We start from the raw sequence: 19835 nt of genomic DNA, 5'->3' as shown, positions 1-19835 counted from the left end.
GCATCAGGACCGGAACTGATCTTACAGACTCAAGAATGGAGGGGAAGCTCTCCAACTTCCTTCAGCTTAGACCCAGACTGACAGGAGCCTGGGATACACTGACAAGTGGCTGACTCCTGGGCATTGTGGTTTCTTTAAGAAGACTGATGAGTGGCAGGCGGAGTGGGTTTGTTTGTTGCAGATGCTACAGTAACTGACCTGTTGATTTTTCTCTTAGAAGTGGAAGATTCACAGGAATCTTCACTGAGGGATGTGGCCAACATCTAGAATTCTGTGTCCTCTGTTTTCTCTGTTTGACTGGGTAGGTCCACCGGCTCTTTCTACTCCATCTTCTCTGCTCTTGCATTCTCTTTTCCTGTGACCAGCTGGGGACAACCAGTTCCCAACGCCTAATTTTTGAGCCTTGAGTTTAGTTCATGGTGAAAGTTATTGTTCTATGCCAGACACCGTACTCATATTTGCAACAGCCACTTCCAATGCCTAGCTTTTGAGCCTTGGGTCTAGTTCATGGTGAAAGTTATTGTTCTATGCCAGACACTGTACTCATATTTGCAACAGCCCAATGAGATGCTAACACTTTTTCCTCTTCCATCTTTTTACCATAATAAAGTAACCAAGGCACAGAGAGGTTAAGTAACTTGCCCGAAGTTAAAAATGCTTACTGAGTGGCAAAGAGGATTCAAATCCAGGCCGCCTGGCTCCAGCACCCATGTTTTCAACCAACAAGCCACTCATTCACTTAAGCTACTTGCCATCTCTGCCCCATCCTTCTCAATTATGGGAAGCAGTAAAGCCATTACTTTTGCCATTAGCAGTCTCTCCCATCAGGAAGCTTCCATAAGCTTCTATTCCTTCTCCATCAGAGGGCAGACAGAATGAAAACCACAGTCATAGAAAACTAACCAAACTGATCATATGGACTACAGCTTTGTCTAACAATGAAGCTATGAGCCATGCCATATGGGGCCACCCAAGATGGATGGGTCATGGTGGAGAGTTCTGCAAAACGTGGCCCACAGGAGAAGGGAATGGCAAACCACTTCAGTATTCTTGCCTTGAGAACCCCATGAACAGTATGAAAAGGCAAAAAGATAGGACACTGAAAGATGAACTCCCCAGGTTGATAGGTGCCCAGTATGCTACTGGAGATCAGTGGAGAAATAACTCCATAATGAATGAAGAGATGGAGCCAAAGCAAATACAACACCCAGTTGTGGAAATGACAAGTGATGGAAGTAAAGTCCAATGCTGTAAAGAGCAATATTGCATAGGAATCTGGAATGTTAGGTCCATGAATCAAGGCAAATTGGAAGTGGTCAAACAGGAGATGACAAGAGTGAACATCGACATTCTAGGAATCAGTGAACTAAAATGGACTGGAATGGGGAATTTAACTCAGATGACCATTATATCTACTATTGTGGGCAAGAATTCCTTAAAAGAAATGGAGTAGCCCTCATAGTCAACAAAAGAGTCCAAAATGCAGTACTTGGATGCAATCTCAAGAACGACAGAATGATCTCTGTTTGTTTCCAAGGCAAACCATTCAATATCACAGTAATCCAAGTCTATGACCCAACCAGTAATGCTGAAGAAACTGTAGTTGAACGGTTCTATGAAGACCTACAAGACCTTTTAGAACTAACACCCAAAAAAGATGTCCTTTTTACTATAGGGGACTGAAATGCAAAAGTAGGAAGTCAAGAGATACCTGGAGTGACAGGCAAATTTGGCCTTGGAGTACAACATGAAGCGGGGCAAAGACTAACAGAGTTTTGCCAAGAGAATGCACTGGTCCTAGCAAACACCCTCTTCCAACAACACAAGAAAAGATTCTACACATGGACATCACCAAATGGTCAATACTGAAATCAGACTGATTATATTCTTTGCAGCCAAAGATGGAGAAGCTCTATATAGCCAGCAAAAACAAGACCGGAAGCTGACTGTGGCTCAGATCTTGAACTCCTTATTGCCAAATTCAGACCCAAATTGAAGAAAGTAGGGAAAACCACTAGACCATTCAGGTATGACCTAAATCAAATCCCTTACGATTATACAGTGGGAGTGACAAATAGATTCAAGGGATTAGATCTGATAGACAGAGTGCCTGAAGAACTATGGACAGAGGTTCATGACATTGTACAGGAGGCAATGATCAACACCATCCCCAAGAACAAGAAATGCAAAAAGGCAAAATGGTTCTCTGAGGAGGCCTTACAAATAGCTGTGAAAAGAAGAGAAGTGAGAAGCAAAGGAGAAAACAAAAGACATACCCATTTGAATGCAGAGTTCCAAAGAAGAGCAAGGAGAGATAAGAAAGCCTTCCTCAGTGATCAGTGCAAAGAAATAGAGGAAAACAATAGAATGGGAAAGACTAGAGATCTCTTCAAGAAAATTAGAGATACCAAGGGAACATTTCATGCAAAGATGGGCTCAATAAAGGACAGAAATGGTATGGACCTAACAGAAGCAGAAGATATTAAGAAGAGGTGGCAACAATACACAGAAGAATTATACAAAAAGATCTTCATGACCCAGATAATCACGATGGTGTGATCACTCACCTAGAGCCAGGCATCCTGGAATGTGAAGTCAGGTGAGCCTTAGGAAGCATCACTACAAACAAAGCTAGTGGAGATGATGGAGTTCCAGTTGAGCTATTTCAAATCCTAAAAGTTGATGCTGTTACATATAGTGCTGCACTCAATATGCCAGCAAATTTGGAAAACTCAGCAGTGGCCACAGGACTGGAAAAGGTCAGTTTTCATTCCAAACCCAAGGAAAGGCAATGGCAAAGAATGCTCACAGTACCGCACAATTGCACTCATCTCACAGGCTAGCAAAGTAATGGTCAAAATTCTCCAAGCCAGGCTTTAACAGTGCGTGAACTGTGAACTTCCAGATTGTTCAAGCTGGATTTAGAAAAGGCAGAGGAACCAGAGAACAATTGCAAACATCTGTTGGATCATCAGAAAAGTGAGAGAGTTCCAGAAAAACATCTACTACTGCTTTATTGACTACGCCAAATCCTTAGACTGTGTGGATCACAACAAACTGTAGAAAATTATTAAAGAGATGGGAATACCAGACCACCTGACCTGCTTCCTGAGAAATCTGTATGCAGGTCAAGAAGTCACAGTTAGAACTGGAAATGGAACAACAGACTGGTTCCAAATCGGGAAAGGAGTATGTCAAGGCTATATATTGTCACCCTGCTTATTTAACTTATATGCAGAGCACATCATGCGAAATGCTGGACTGGATGAAACACAAGCTGGAATCAAGATTGCCAGGAGAAATATCAATAACCTCAGGTATGCAGATGATACCACCTTTATGGCAGAAAGTGAAGAGGAACTAAAGAGCCTCTTGATGCAAGTGAAAGAGGAGAGTGAAAAAGTTGGCTTAAAGCTCAGCATTGAGAAAACAAAGATCATGGCATCTGGTCCCATCACTTAACGGCAAATAGATGGGAAAACAGTGAGACATTTTATTTTTTGGGCTCCAAAATCACTACAGATGGTGATTGCAGCCATGAAATTAAAAGATGCTTGCTCCTTGGAAAAGCTGTGACCAAGCTAGACAGCATACTAAAAAGCAGAGACGTTACTTTGCCAACAAAGGCCTGTCTAGTCAGACTTATGGTTTTCCCAGTAGTCATGTATGGATGTGAGAATTGGACTATAAAGAAACCTGAGCACCAAAGAATTGATGCTTTTGAACTGTGGTGTTGGAGAAGACTCTTGAGAGTCCCTTGGACTGCAAGGAGATCCAACCAGTCCATCCTAAAGGATATCAGTCCTGAGCGTTCATTGGAAGGACTGATATTGAAGCTGCAACTCCAATCCTTTGGCCACGTGATGCAAAGAGCTGACTCATTTGAAAAGACCCTGATGCTGGGAAAGATTGAAGGCAGGAGGAGAAGGGGATGACAGAGGATGAGATGGTTGGATGGCATCACCGACTCAATGGACATGAGTTTGGGTAAACTCCGGGAATTGGTGATGGACAGGGAGGCCTGGCATACTGTGGTTCATGGGGTCGCAAAGAGTCGGACATGACTGAGCGACTGAACTGAACTGAACAGAACATGTCAATTCATTCTTACTGACATCTGTCAAGGTAATTAGCTTTCTAGATTTAGACGGTCACTTTAACCCCATTTCTGCCTCTCTCTACTACCACCAACCCTCACTGAAATATCCAATGTACAGTTAGTTTTACTCAAGCCATCTGCTTCCTCATGCCTGAGTTACAGTAATAAGCTATTAATTGTACATTTCTTCTCCATCTCAGATCCAATAAGTGTGATATTTGGGATTTCTAGGATACTTTAGCAAGACAAGAGGCAGATATAACTTGCTATATTGCAGGAAACCTTACTAATTTTATGATGCCTATTGGAACCAAGAGAGTAGGCAACTTTGGTCTCTAGCCCATATCAAAGAGATACACTTTTCTAAAAGTGTATATCAAGTCTCTTCTCCATTTCCCTTTCAACTCCCCTTACCCCTCTTGTTACTATAACAATCTTCATCCCTAATGAGCAGTGATTGTCAGGAGAGTCTAAAGAGGAGAGCTTTTCCTGGTGTCTTTTTTTTTCCTCTTCCTGGGGCCCATCAGGTGATTTGATCTTCTTGCAGGCCCTTGGCACTTTGTAGTACATAGATGTCATATCGGCATGGGACTTGCCTTCCTAGATGGAGTCTGATGCTGCCACATCGTGTGCAAACTTTTTGATCACTTTTGCCTCATCATTGCCAAGAGTCCACATACTGTGATCAGGATAAATGCCTAAGCACACTGGCTGCCTAGAAAACAGGGGAGAAGGGCATGCTCTCAGCACTCACCAACCACCTCTCAATCACAAAAATTAACTAATAGCGCTCTGTACAGATGATCTGCAGGATGCCACTGTTCTTCATAAATAGGAGGTATATAAGAACCACCAGGGAACAGAAAGAGTAGCTGTCAGGAGGAAAATTTCTGCTGACTGCAAATCTCTGCCACTTTGGCTGGGTGAAATGATTTTTCCCGGAAGGTTTCGGTGATTGCCTAAAGCACTTGCTAGTTTTGCTAATGTGGTTTGACCTCACTGGGGCTCTCATCACAAATGCCTGTTATTTATCTCATACTATACACAGCTGAGACAGAGAATTTGTTCCCAGCCAAGAATCTCATAGAAATTGGATAATCATCCTTTGGCTCAATCCAATTCTGTTTTATTGTCCCCTGGTTTAAGCTTCCCCTGAAAATAAATATAGTATTGATCTGATAGTCAGTATGCGTAATTGGCAATTGTTCTTCCCTTCTTCCAGATCATTTGTGTGTCTCACATGGTTTATAATGGCTGAATTTGTCAGGGGTTTTTCCACTGAGCTTCCTAGATATCTGCAGGTCATGATCTGATACCCAGCGTTTCTTTATTTCCTTCCTTTCTGAAATCTGTGAGTCACTGAATGCATCTTAGCCATGGACGGGACTGCCATTCTTACTCCAAAATTGAAATCTGAGTTGCTGTGTTACATGCCCCAGATTTTGTTAGAGCCAAGGAGACATGCTTCCTTCTCTTGCAGCAAAGCTTTTGGAGTATAAGATTCCATATAGCACTTTATCTGTGGCCTGGCCACTTCCTTTAGCTGATTATTATCTGATTATTATTGGTAGAACATGACTCCAGAGTTATTATAATGTTGTAATTGTATTACTTATGTAGAAACATATGTATATGTAAAATTTAACAATGTAATAGCAGCAGAGAGTATGAGCTGGTCAGTCACAATGTCTGTATGTCAATTATTTATATTCTAGCACCTTGAAGAATACCAGCTCATAGTTGAAATTCAATAAATGCTTTCACTTAAGTGAATAAATAAATTATGGGATAAAAGAATGAATAACTTAGCACTAGACTTTTCACGTTAGTACGTGCCTAGTAACTTAAAGAACATTTCAATTGTCTTCCCAACATTCGTCCCACCCTCCCTCATGGGAACTAGCAGTAATGCATTTGGTACAAGGATTGAGGCTGCCATGGCTCTGGAGATCATTCCTGACTGGTTAGTCCCAGTGTTAGGTATCAAAAAGGACACAGTATTTTAGGAACCACTTCCATGGTGACTCAGATGGTAAAGAATTTGCCTACAATGCAGGAGACCTGGGTTCAATACCTGGGTCAGGAAGATCCCCTGGAGAAGGGAATGGCGACCCACTCCTGTATTCTTGCCTGGAGAATTCCATGGACAGAGGAGCCTCGTGGGCTCCATGGGTCGCAAAGAGTCAGACATGACTGACAACTAACACTTCCACTTTTGAAGAAAAAATGAGGAAAAACCCTGACCTAAGTATATATGAGTTGTAAGATGTATTTTTAACAATACTTCAGAGATGTTACAATATGAAAAACATGCATCTTATAATGGTTTCAATATAATGAGTTGGTTCTATCAGAGTGAAGCTCAGGACTTTGATAGTTTGGGGAAGAGATGGTCTTCCTTTCAAGTGGAAATGAGGAAGCAAGTAGCTATGAGAGTTCCTGGCCATCCACTCCTAGAACTCTTAAGTGGGGCAGGCCCCAGATGTGGTCAGCAACCTCAACAGCAATGTGAAATGCTGAAAAGGAACTGGGTCCTTGACCCTGTCGTATCTTGGGAGTTTTCAGTTATGTGGATTAGTATAGTCCCTTTATCGTGTAGGGCTTTCCTGGTGACTCAGACGGTAAAGAATCTCCCTGCAATGGGGACACCCGGGTTTGATCCCTGGGTCAAAAAGATCCCTTGGAGAAGGGCGTGGCTACCCACTCCAGTATTCTTGCCTGGAGAATTCCATGGACAGAGGAGCTTGGCAGGCTATAGTCCATGGGGTTGCAAAGAGTCGAACACAACTGAGCGACTAACACTTTATCATTTAAGCCAGTTCCAGCTGTATTTTTAAAATTTGGAAGCTAAAGCATCCTGAATATGACTTTTAATAAAGGATACTGAGCTCAGAGAAGACAGACTATACTCTGAACAGCAATTAGTATTGTAGGGGAAGAAATCCAAACCATAATTCAGTATAGAATGTGTATGAAAGAACCACAAGTAGGGAGAGTAAAGTGTCCCTTCTATGTTCTCTCTTGAGCTCGATTCTCAGATCATATTTAGTTCCTGCTCTCAAGTTCACTTGGAGGACTTTTTATTAGAATTCCAGAGGAGTCTTCCAGGGATGAGAAAATACAGTGTAATTCCCCCCCCCCCTTTTTTTTAAACATGTAATAATGAAGAGGCAGGATAGTTAGTGGGAAACTTTGGGCTAGAGTCATATGCCTGAGTTCAAATCCTGCCTTTGTTGCTCACTCCTGAGACCTCAGGCACATTCCCTGCTCTCCCTCTCTTCTTTCTTCATCTGCCAGATAGGACTAAAAGAGTACCTACCCTTTGTGTTGTTGAGAGAATTAGCTGAGACTGATTCACAGAAAGCACATATAGAATGCCTTACAGATGCTAGCTATTGAGATTCAAAAAATTTAGAAAATTTTCATTTATATGCTATATCTAGAAGAGAGAGTAATCAGGTGGCCCTAGCCTTATGAGTATGTAAGATAAATTAGTTCATATTAAAGCTCAAGGATTTAGGTTGATTAAAAAAAAGGGAAAACTTTTCAGCCAGTAAAAGCTGCCAGACCTCAATAAACAAGTAAGATTTCCCTGTCTAGATTCAGTCAAGTGCTATCTAGACTTAGCCCAGTGCAACACTCTGAAATGGAGGCTTGACTTTGCCTCCCTCTCACATGGGTTTGTGTCCTTGGGGGTATTTTATTCATTAAGCACCAGGATTCAGTAACTTTATTTGTTCAGGTTGCCCAGTAACCACCACGTCAATGCCTCACTTTCTCTCTCCTTTCTCCTCCCCTTGTGGAAAGAAACAACCACTTTGTCTATTAATTCAGGCTCCCATCCATAGCTAGGAATACAGAAATCATTGTTATGTTTGAAAACATTTGGTTTTGTTTACATGTATTCTGTAAAATGTGGTGTTTCTAAGATGAGGGCTAAGGTTTGAATCAGAGACTAGGGCCATTTAATGTTGCATATCCTGCTGAAGGAGGAGGCCGGGTCTACATCCATCCCCTGATGTCGCTAGATCTAGGGCTTCCCTACACAGATTGTAGGCCTTGATGTAGCCATCACCAGGGGCCTACTAGAAACATACCTCTCCCCATTCACCTACTGAACAAGAATTTGCATTTTGACAAGGACCTGCAGTGGTTCTGAAAGTGAGAGAAGCAATGCTCTCCAGGGCATATCTGAACAAAAGTGGAGAATTGACTGTAAAGCTCATCTTCTAACTAGAAGAAAGCCTGTGTGTGATTTTTTGCTGATAAGTTTTCATTCTCTGTCTTTAGTGTTGTTCTCCTTTGTCATTGAGAGAGAAAGCTAACCACTTCGTAAGAAAGAAACTGGACCAATAGAGATGCGCTTGTGATAAGGAATCCTATAGAACACTAGGGAACAGGCAGTAAAACTTGTCATCTGCCAAAGAAAGCTCACAGGCTCTCAGGATGGTGGTTAAATGAATTCTCAACTCTTGAGAATTAGGATTCAGTCCAGCAATTGACAGTGATAGAAGTTTCCTTAGATGAAAGGGAGTTGGGCTTGACCGACCTGGGTACAGCTCAGAGGGGTGGGCATGGACACAAGTTCCAGGGGGGGCTGAAAGCTGAGAGTCAGACTTGAACTAGAGATCTGGAGTGGTTTAAAGTGGAACACAGGTCAGCCAGGAGGTGAAGGATTTGCTGATATAAAAGGTCAAAGTCAAGAGACGGAGAGTTGCAAGTGGTCTAGGAAAGAGCAAGCTTCCCCGGTGGCTCAGACAGTAAAGAATCTGCCTGCAGTGCAGGAGATCTTGGTTCAATCCCTGAGTTGGGAAGATCCCCTGGAGGAGGGAATGGCTACCCACTCCAGTATTCTGGCCTGGAGAATCCCATGGATAGAGGAGCCTGGCAGGCTACAGTCCATAGGTTTGCAAAGAGTCAGACACACGACTGAACGACTTTTACTTTTTAGGAAAGTGAAAAGGTAAAGGTTAAAGTCCAAAGTAATCATCAGAAACCAGGAGATCCATGGGAGCTGAAAGGTGGTTAAAATCATGTGGGAGGTCTGGGGGGCAGCACTCTGAGCAGCTTTGCTAACGAGCATCTCTTTCTGAGCCAGCCACGTGCCGTTGTACGTGCAGGACATTGAGTCCTGTGTGTTGTTTGCCTGGAATCTAAGCTGTAATTAAGTGGGAGCTCCTGGCTGGAGTGAGGAGAGAGGGTCACACAGAGAGGCTGCTGCTGAGCGGGAGCTGTTGACCCAGGCCGACCCCTGCCATGTCGGTGGTGGGGGGGCAAGACTGGGCGGGAAAGATGAAGTCCACATGGTCAGAAAGTCTAGAGCAGGAAAGATTAATGGAGGATGTCTGGTTTCCCCAGTGCACCAGGCTGAGAGGCAGAGCTCCTCAAGGGCTGCTGGGGGCCAAGAAAACCACACAAGGTCATCAGCTCAGGTCAGGAATGTAAGCGCAGTCAGGAGAACGAGGCTGTTGGCTTGGGATGCTGAGATTTGACTGTTGGTTCTCTGCTTTATCAGGGTCCAATGAGGCGCTGATGACCCTGAGCATAAATTGCATCACGAAGGAGGGCAGAGGCCTGTGGAGAACATGAGCAGATGCCTCGTGTCTGTGAGGCCTGTGTCTCCGCCTAGTGCTTTCAGTCGTTTAAGCCTTCATCCAAAGAAAGGGGTACCATTTTGAATATAGGACAAGGCATGCTCTCGAGAAAATTTGCAGGCATTGCAGTCAGACACACTGGGGCTTTGGAAAATTATCTTGGAGCTTTAGTTTCTGGTTCCATAAAATTGAGAAAAAGGCGACCTCCTTTGCAGACTTGTTGGGAAGGTTTCAAACATGTAGAAAATGTAACTCAGAAACACCAGGCACATAGTGGAGCCTTTTGTAAGATCCAAGTAAATAGCCATGGGGCAAGAAAGCAGTCATACTGCTGCCTGAGCCTTCTGCCTACTGCTCCTTTAGCATTGTTTCTCTGCGTGCTAAGTCAGTTCAGTCTGACTTCTGACTCTTTGCCACCCTATGGACTGTAGCCCGCCAGACTCCTCTGTCCATGGGATTTCCCAGGCAAGAACACTGAGTGGGTTGCCATGCCCTCCTCCAGGGGATCTTCCTAACCCAGGGATCGAACCCGCATCTCCTGCAGCTCCTGCATTGCAGGCGGATTCTTTACTGCTGAGCCACCGGGGAAGCCCGCCTTTTTGCATTGAAAGAAAGTGAAAGTGTAGTTGTTCAGTCATGTCCAGCTCTTTGCAACCCCATGGACTGTAGCCCGCCAGGCTCCTTCTGTCCACAGAATTCTCTAGGCAAGAATACTGGAGTGAATTGCCATTTCCTTCTCCAGGGGATCTTCCCAACCTGGGGATGGAACCTGGGTCTCCCGCATTGCAGGTAGATTCTTTACTGTCTGAGTCACAAGGGAAGCCCTTTTTTGCATTGGGGGATACTAAATTTGGGGGCATTCACTGCACACAGAAGATGAATTCTATTTCTGATGGGTAATGCATGAGGACAAATATAATTCCTAGTTAAAAATATAATTGATAGAAAGTTGAACTCTACCTGGAAGCCATGCACAGTACCGCCTTACTTTGCCCGCTTCCCTGTGGGTGAGCAGAAAGCCTGGAGGGAAATAAGTCTTTGACGCAAGCTCTGAAAATCCATGTCTATAAAGTGCTGGCCAGTTTCTCAGCTGAAATAGAAGTGTTTCTAGTTATGTGATGAATTACATGAAGTTAGTGGGTGGGTATAAGTGAGTACCCTTCCCTCTCCAGACATGTTGTTTGATTTTATCAGGGTATTCCAGAGAAAAAGACCACCATACACAGAAGTGGCTCTTACACTGGGAATTGTTGAGGCTGTGGCGAAGCCATAGGGACAGGGAGACTTTATGATATTCCTCTCCGTGGTACTCCTGAATGTTCCCTCTTTGGGTGAGTGTCTCTTCTGCCAAGTTAATCCTAAACTTCCCTGATGTTGAGGTGGGGAGTAGGTTCTCTTCAGTTTTCAGGCCTGAGATGTTAGGTCTTGCAACAGAGGTGTCTGAATGATCTGTAGCTTATTACACAAAAAATTTAAAGATAAATTCTTCATGAAGAACTAAGTGACAATAGAGGGGGGCCTACTGGCCTTTTGATAGTGAATACCATGAAAGATAAAGGTGCTTTCTCTAAAAGCTATTCTTTTCTTTAAAAAAAAAGTCATGCAGTCTTGATCTGGTACTGTCTTTTTTTTTTTCCTTTAAGAAATATCTAAAATGCAACACTCTTGACTACACATCCTTTTTCCGGTAAGCTGTAGCCTTGATCAGTAAACTGATTTTTATTTAAATGGAAAGGGAAATCTACTTTCTGGCCAGGGTATCAATCTGTTTGACCCTTTGAATGTGTTAATTGGAAGACATAGCTTTAAATGTTAGATCAATTTACCAAATATAATGTGATTCCTCAGATCACATACTTCCGTTGTGTATCAAACAAGCCCATCACTATTCAATTGTTGCCTAAAGAGAATTACCAATGACTAGCCAATTTAAGAGATTAACCTGGCTCAAAAAGACCCTGAATGGCTGTGATTCAGCATCTTTATTAGACCCTGTTTATTTCCTCCTTATTTGCCATGACTCATCAGCTTTAATGGGACCAGTTCTGTGATCATTTTCACTTTATTTTGTCCTTTGTTTTGGATTGCATCAGATTTTTATTTTAACTTTCCATTGCACAGGATCATATTTATCACAGAGGTTTTTTTCTTGTCAAACAAACCAACAAGCAAAACAGGATAAATCCTGGTACCTGGATTGTACCTGGAAACAGTAGCAAACTGTACTTGACTATGAAGCAAATAGTATTTTTTTCTCGTGTATAATGAATAAAAAATGTCAAGAAGGCATTTAGGTCGATAAATTTTGCTGCTGCTTCTTATTAAAAAGTAGCTGGAACCGTAGAAAACAAGCTCTGAGCAAATGGCTGCATTTGTGTAAATTTGCTTTTTGGCATATTCTGGCATGGTCCCGCAATCTCAGAAATGGAACCTGTGGACACAACGGACTCAAGGACATCTGTCAGCCCACGTGTGTTTGTTCTCTGGGGCTCTGATGGGTACTCAGAACAGTCTCATGTCATTGGGGCTTCTCATCGGTTTTATTCCTGGAAAACCTCTCCAAGGCTGATGTCCTTCTCTGTGATTCAAAAGGGTAGAATGTGTTAAATGGTGTTAAGTGGAAAAGTAAGAAGAGAACTCTACCCATGAATATTGCAGCATAGCTACTTGAGCAAGATTGAGCTATCCAGAGCATTGTACATCTTAAAAAAAAAAAAAAAGAAAAAGAAGAAACAAAGTACATTTGGAATTGAAAACCAATTCAAAGAATATATGCTATCCATCTTAGAGAGGAAGAAAAAGAAATCTTTCTGGTAATTACTTCAGGAGACATCTAAACTGAATCACTGAAGTAATGAAATGGTTATTATGAGCAACATAAGTCAGGGCTGCTAGAAAAAAATGGAATCTTAATGAGTAGAGCGTGTTTGTAGAGAATAAATCACATCCCACAAATATAAAAATTTGTTTGGAAAAGATTAGAAAACTCGGGGACAAAAAGGAATAACTCTAAGATGGAAAAAAATTGTTTCCAGCTTTATTGAGATGCAGCTGACAAAAACTGTATATATAAAGTATGCAACATCATATTTTGATATGCATTGTAAAATTACCACAGTCAAGCTAGTTAATACACCCATTGCCTCACATAGTTACCATTTTGTGTGTGTGTGGTGGGAATGTTTAAACTTTACTCTTAGTAAATTTTAAGTGCTATACAGTACTATAACTGTCATCAGCCTGCTGTGCTTTTGATCTCCAGAATGTATTTATCCTGCCTAGCTGAAACTTTATACCCTTTGACTAAATTTCCCCATTTCCCCAACCTCCCAGCCCCTGATAATACTATCCTATGCTCTGCTTTTACGAATTCAACTTTTTTATATTCCCACATAGAAATGAACTCATGCAGGATTTGTCTTACTGTGTCTGGCTTATTTCACTTAGCATAATGTCCTCTCTGTCCATCTATTGTCACATATGGCAGAATTTCCTTCTTTTTTAAGGCTTAATGATATTCCATTGTATTTACAGTTCACCCTTGAACAGTGTAGGGATCGGGGTGCTGAACCCTGCACAGTTGAAAATAAACATGTAACTTTTGACTCCCCCCAAATTTAACTACTAACATCCTATCATTGAGCCTTACCAATAATGTAAACAGTCAATTGACACCTATTTTGTATGTTATATATGTTATGTACTATATTCTTAGAATAAAGTAAGCTAGAGAAAAGAAAATGTTATTAAGAAAATCATAAGCATGACTTCCCTGCTGCTCCTGCCGTTAGACTCCACACTGCCACTGCAGGGGGCGCCAGTTCAATCCCTGGTCAGGGAACTAAGATCCCACATGCCAAGTGGCAGAAAAAGAAAGAAAGGATATCATAAGGAAGAGAAAATACATTTTCAGTATTCTACTGTATTTATCGATACAGTGAGTTTACATTTGTTTACAAAATGAATTGTCAATACCTACATCAGAATTGTCTTACATTCTACAAAATACTGTAGATGTTATGTGTATTATTAACACTAGATGTCAAAATGAAAAGATAATGTGAAAACTCATGTTTATTTACAGAGGTAATGATTGATAGTGAATAAGCAGCAATGTGATTGCTTTATGGTTGCCTTGTGCAATCGATATGATTGCTTTGATACGGTAGCACTGTACACTAATGAATGAATCCTTATAACATTTTTGTGCCATACAGTATAAATCATATTTATAACACAGTATTGAAAACACTGTTACATTTACAATACACTTCTGATGATAGGCTGATACATGAGAAAGACAGACAGACAGATATACTATACAATAATGTAATTCTTTGAAAGCAAAGTTGCAAAACAGCAAGAAAACTAACATTTAATTTTATATTCAATATCACCTTATATCTATATAAGGATAAGTGATCCCCTTCAATACAAGTCTTGCACATGATGGTTTTTACATGTATTTTTTACATATTTATTGAAAAAAATCAGCATATAAGTAGATCCATATAACTTCAAACTCGTGTTGTTCAAGGAACAACTGTGTGTGTGTGTGTGTGTGTGTGTGTGACATTTGCTTTATCCATTCAGCTGTCAGCTAGCACTTAGGTTGTTTCCATATCTTGGCATCTTCAAGATCTTAATTCACATTACGGTCAGTGCTTTTTCTTGAAACTTAGTATATGTAGAACTGTTGTATTTTCTGCTCTCCATAACACACACTGCCAACACCTCACACTAGAATAGGTTCCTCTTTATTCTCAGAGTACCTTATTTTTTGTAGCACTAAGCACCTGTATAATTCTTACTGATTTTGAAAATGAATTATGGTGAAATATGCCAATTCCAGGAGGGTGGGAATCATTGTGGGGTCACCTTAGGGTCTTTGTGTCACAGAATCTAATCCTTAAATAAGGTCCAATGTTTCAAGCATAGACACAAAGTATGATTGCATCAAGTAATTATCATATAAAACAAGGAGCCAGCCTTTTATTGTTGCCTGTGCAGATCCCATGTCTTTGAATCTATTTTATCTTTTTCTCGAAACATAAATGATAAGATGCCTCAATAAAAGGCCATGTAGGTGCATACTGAAGCAGAATTCCTAACTTTGTACCTCTGTTCCAACCACAGACAGGGATTTAAATTTACACACTAATTGCAGTTGAATAGACTATCAGAGTCAAGCTTACAGATAGTGACTGCTTCTAAAATGTCCATCCTTCTTACATCCTCTTGAATCTGAAATACTTCTGTGCTTTGAACAGTAGGAAAAATTATTTCCTTTACATTTTAGTCATTTACCTTATATTCACCTGAGAACATTTTCAAATTTGTTCCTTTAAACAGAAAAGGAGGCAACCATACCTTTGACACCAATAAGGCGTGCATCTCAACTGCGATGCATTGTATTAATACGAAGTTAGAGTTGATTTGGGATTTGCTTGCCCAGATTACAAAGAGTGACAATTGAAATCATATTGAAGTTTTCTTATAAGTGCACTCACATCCAGATCACAGGGAACCATTTTATTTTTATATCTAGACTACTATCCAATGATTTAGAAGATAAATCTGCTCTAATTTTATTCAGTGTGTTCTTTTTGAGTGCTATAATAGGCTTTTGTTTGCATGCAGGCACCTAATTAAGAGAGGGAAAAAAACCCGTTGTTAAAATCAGCTGGGAATAATCAGAATGATCATTCTGAGGCTTATAAATATTACATGAGCAATATGGGTGCATCCGTAATGTATAACTGTTTTCCAGTTCCACTTAAAACTTTTTGTTCTACAAGTCTCCAAGCCCAGGAGAAGATTGGTGCTTTAAATTCTTACTCATAAGAAAAGCTCCCAAGATTTCTATTTGCAGAGATTTGGTTTATTTATATACTTTCAAGGATTATTACAAAACCCAACATGTTATTGCTGTTGCCATGTGTTTAGTCTCTCAGGACAGGAATCTGGTGTGGCTTACCCAGAGTCCGAAGGAGATGCCTGCATTTGGTGGGATATTTCACCACCACCTGTGTTTTGTACCTTAATATTTTGATTGTCCTCTGTTGAGTTTCACTGCCTTTAGAGAATTTGGAACAACGTGATAGAATTATATAAATCTTCAAAAAGAATTAAGTGGGATCAGAGCTCTCCTTCAAAAATTTTAGCTGGAATTCCTGAAAAGAGCTGCAGAGAAAATAAATTCATGGTGAAGAGATTTACTTAAAGAGGGAGAAAGATTCTAGCCTCACTTGAGCGCTCTCTCTTTTTCCTTACCCTGCCCCCACTTGAATTCTGTTTATTGCTCTCTGTCCCCACCCTCTAGCATGCCCCTCCTTTTGCCCTGGGGAGGCCCTTCAGCATTAGTGCCTCTCAGAGGGTAGAGGGTGAGGAAAAGAACTTTAAGCGCCCCCTGGAGGTTCAAATGTATAACCAACAGATACCAGGTTCCAAAATAGTCCTTGTTTTTTGCAAATGTTACAATTCATCCATTGAAAAGATAGGATTTTATTCCAACAAGACTTTAATTTTTTTTAGTTTACCAAGAATGCTTTAATCAAGAAGAATAAAGTTATTTCTTTGTCTTCTCTTTCCAAAAAATTGGATTTTTCAAGTAATAGATAAATGGGGTACCTCCAGTAGCTGTATCCCTATCCTAGGCAGCATGGTGATTAAGCAAACGGAGGAGATGTGGGTACCATCTCTTTCCCATAGGTTGTAACCAATCAGGGGCTGTGTCCAGGAGTTCTAATTATGTGTCTAGACTGGGATTTCTCAGCTTTAGTACTACTGACTTTCGGGGCTGGATAATTGGGGTGGGGGCTGTTCCATGTATTATAGGATGTTTAGCAGGATCCCTGGTCTCCACCCACTATATGTCAGCTGTATTCCCTCTTCTGCCACCTCTAAGTTGTGATAACCGAAAATATCTTCAAACATTGACAGATCCCTCACCCCAGGGGAGGAAGGCAAAATTGCTCCTAGTTGAGTCCTACTGAACTCAGGAAACCATCAGGAATGGGGATGGGGAGTACCCCTAAAAAACTTAAGCAAAAATAACATTCACTTAAAAATCAACATATTCTATAGACCAGTGTGTCTAACTTGAGCCAGAAACATGTATTGTACAAGTCAGGGATCTAATATTAGCATTTTTGCAAAAACAAAGCTCTGCCTCTTCATATGTTCTTAAAAGTTATTTTTTCATTCCATCTGTTTTTGTGATGCAGTAATTTCAAAAGCCACAGTGAGTCTGAAGGAATATAGTTGTTTGCCCTTTAATATCTTTTCAAATAGGTATTTGTAAATAAGTCTGAAGGCAAGGAATGTGATAATGTATTGAGTCCTTGCTTGAGAATATTTTCATGTGTAAATTTCTCTTCAATGAGATAAGAACAAAAGCTCTTGACTGGAGTCCAATTCTGCTAATTATTTTGTGATGAGCAGGTTTCCTGTGTTGTTTTTTGTTTTCTAAAGAGTGATAATATGTACTAACAGCAACTGCACAGGGATAAAAACCACAATCTGAGGCATTGAATTTTAAGATGATTGGTATTTGCAAGTAAGGCCTGCCTTCACATAAACCAGTGCTTCTCGGCTGGATGATTTCGTCCCCCAGGAGACATTTGACGATATCTGGGGATTTTTGATTTTCAAAACTGAGTGAAGGGATGCTATTGGCCACAGATGCTGCTAAACATCCTACAGTGCACAGCAGTCTTCTATGACAAAGAGTTCTTCATCCCCAAATATCAGTGGTGCCAGGGTTGGAAGAGCCTGGGATATACATACGGGAAAGGAGAGTTTCATCACATAAGGGGGCTTGAGGGTCAAAGGAAGGTTATTTTTCCTCCCAGTTCCTCCCCTACTATTTGTGGCGCTCATTCCTATGAATCTAGCGTTGACTTTTTATTCTCTTTTAAAGGCTGATAGTCTTCGGAGATGTAAGATGTTGAGTTACTAAATACAGTGAGAACCCACAGATGGTTTGCTCTTATGATGAGAAGATAGCAGGATAGAGCAAGTTTAACAATATTGTTTGAATAGCACGTTTGAGAGTGGGAGAGGTCTTTCAAATGAGGGAGAAGCTGCCAGGAGAAGCTGCCAAAAGGGGCTATGGGGTCTGTAAGGTTCAGCTCTGTCGCTTCGTTTCCTTGTCTTCAGGAGCATTCTTAAATTCACAGAGACACAAATGGCAAACTGTGTTCAGTGTGTGTGTGCGTGCAGGAATTGTATTTTAGATTAAATCTAAAAGATAATTCCTATAAAGTGAGATTTCTATGCTTGCTACTTCTCTAGAGAATGAGTGATAATGGGGAATATTCATCCCGATAACTCAGGCAACCTAAAGTTTACGTTTAGGTCATAGACGTCTAGAAGACATCAATTCTGTAGGAAGCTCTATGCTTAGTCCTTCATTCCAGTTTGCTGTCTGTGTTCTTTCTTTTCATTCTTGCATGTTTAATGCCATATGTCTGCTCTGAAGTCAGCCCAGAATAATTTGAAATACTGGTATCACTTTTAAAAAATCCTTTTTTCCCAGTCCCTTTTCCACTTAACACTCAAAAATACTTGCAACAGCTCTCCCTTTTCTCTCAGAACAGCTTGAACATGTGGTCTTTGGACCTTTTCTTCCCCCCAAGATTATGTATTTTGTCTTTGTTCTGAAATGTTTCTCACTGCTAAATTATAGTTCTTTACAAAGAAAGTTGGGTTTAATTAAGAGTTTAGAAGAGACTTTCAAAGTAACTTAAGATCAAAGATGATCATCAAGAATGTCACACTATAGTGTGGTACTCTGAAGCACCACTTCTGCTCAAATTTGGGTTTTCTGACATCTGTTTCTTTGCAGTGGCATACTGTAACACTTTTTTTTTTCAGTCACAGATCAGACTGGAAGAGGTCCCAGAGAAATTTAATTTTATCATCCCAATCTTTCCCACTCTTGCCTGAGTCCTGCTATCTTTATTTTCTTAGGTTTCCCATTTTAGTTGCCAGGGAGCTGTAAATAGAGTTGTCTTAAACATTTCAGGTTTCTTTCCTCACCAAATAGTCTACTTTTCTTGGAAAATGCTCCTTCAAATTGAAAGATTGAGAATTGAAGACAATGAATTTTTGTATGCTGTTTCACCAGTTAGATCTTTAAACATGCAGTTATTTGAAGTATTAAGAGAAACTTAGTGCTCACTTTGGAGGCACATATACTGAAATTGGAACGATACAGAGAATAGTAGCATGGCCCCTGCCCAAGGATGACATGCAAATTCGTGAAGTGTTCCATATTTTTTATAAAACTCTTAGAGGAAAACATGGGCAGAACACTCAATGACATAAATCAAAGCAAGATCCTCTATGACACACCTCCTAGAGTAATGGGAATAAAAATAAAAGTAAACAAGTGGGACCTGATTAAACATAAAAGATTTTGCACAGCAAAGGAAACTATAAGCAAGCTGATAAGACAACCCTCAGAATGGGATAAAATAATAGCAAAGGAAACAACTGACAAAGAATTAATTTCCAAAATATACAAGCAACTTATTCAACTCAATACCAGAAAAACAAACAACCCAATCAGAAAGGGGGATAAAGACCTAAACAGACATGTCTCCAAAGAATACATACAGATGGCTAACAAACACATGAGAAGATGCTCAACATCACTCATTATTAGAGAGATGCAAATCAAAACTACTATGAGATATCACCTCACACCAGTCAGAATGGCCCTCATCAAAAAGTCTACAAACCATAAATGCTGGAGAGGGTGTGGAGAAAAGGGAACACTCTTGTACTGTTGGTGGGAATGTAAATTGATACATCCAGTATGGAAGATGGCATGGAGATTCCTTAAAAAACTAGGAATAAAACCACCATATGACCCAACAATCCCATTCCTAGGCATATACCTGAGGAAACCAAAATTGAAAGAGACACATTGTTCATTGCAGCACTATTTACAATAGCTAGAAAATGGAAGCAACTAATATGTCCATCAACAGATGGGTGAATGGATAAAGAAGTTGTGGTACATATACACAATGGAATATTACTCAGCCATAAAAGGGAACGCATTTGAGTCAGTTCTAATGAGGTGGATGAACCTAGAACCTATTATACAGAGTGAAGTGAGTCAGAGAGAGAAA

The 19835-nt window shown here is 40.6% G+C and overlaps 1 non-coding gene across 1 annotated transcript; it reads left to right on the top strand.

Annotated features, from left to right (window-relative positions):
• The first annotated feature begins 18869 nt into the window (after positions 1-18869).
• LOC122436106 lies at positions 18870-18976 on the top strand. The gene has a single exon (XR_006267877.1). It is a non-coding gene; the product is annotated as a U6 spliceosomal RNA (small nuclear RNA).
• Positions 18977-19835: the final 859 nt, after the last annotated feature.

The sequence above is a fragment of the Cervus canadensis genome, chromosome X (assembly GCF_019320065.1).
Source record: "Cervus canadensis isolate Bull #8, Minnesota chromosome X, ASM1932006v1, whole genome shotgun sequence".
NCBI lineage: Eukaryota > Metazoa > Chordata > Mammalia > Artiodactyla > Cervidae > Cervus > Cervus canadensis.
The sequence above is the reverse complement of the archived record's forward strand: the minus strand, read 5'-3'. Positions and strand labels throughout refer to the sequence as shown.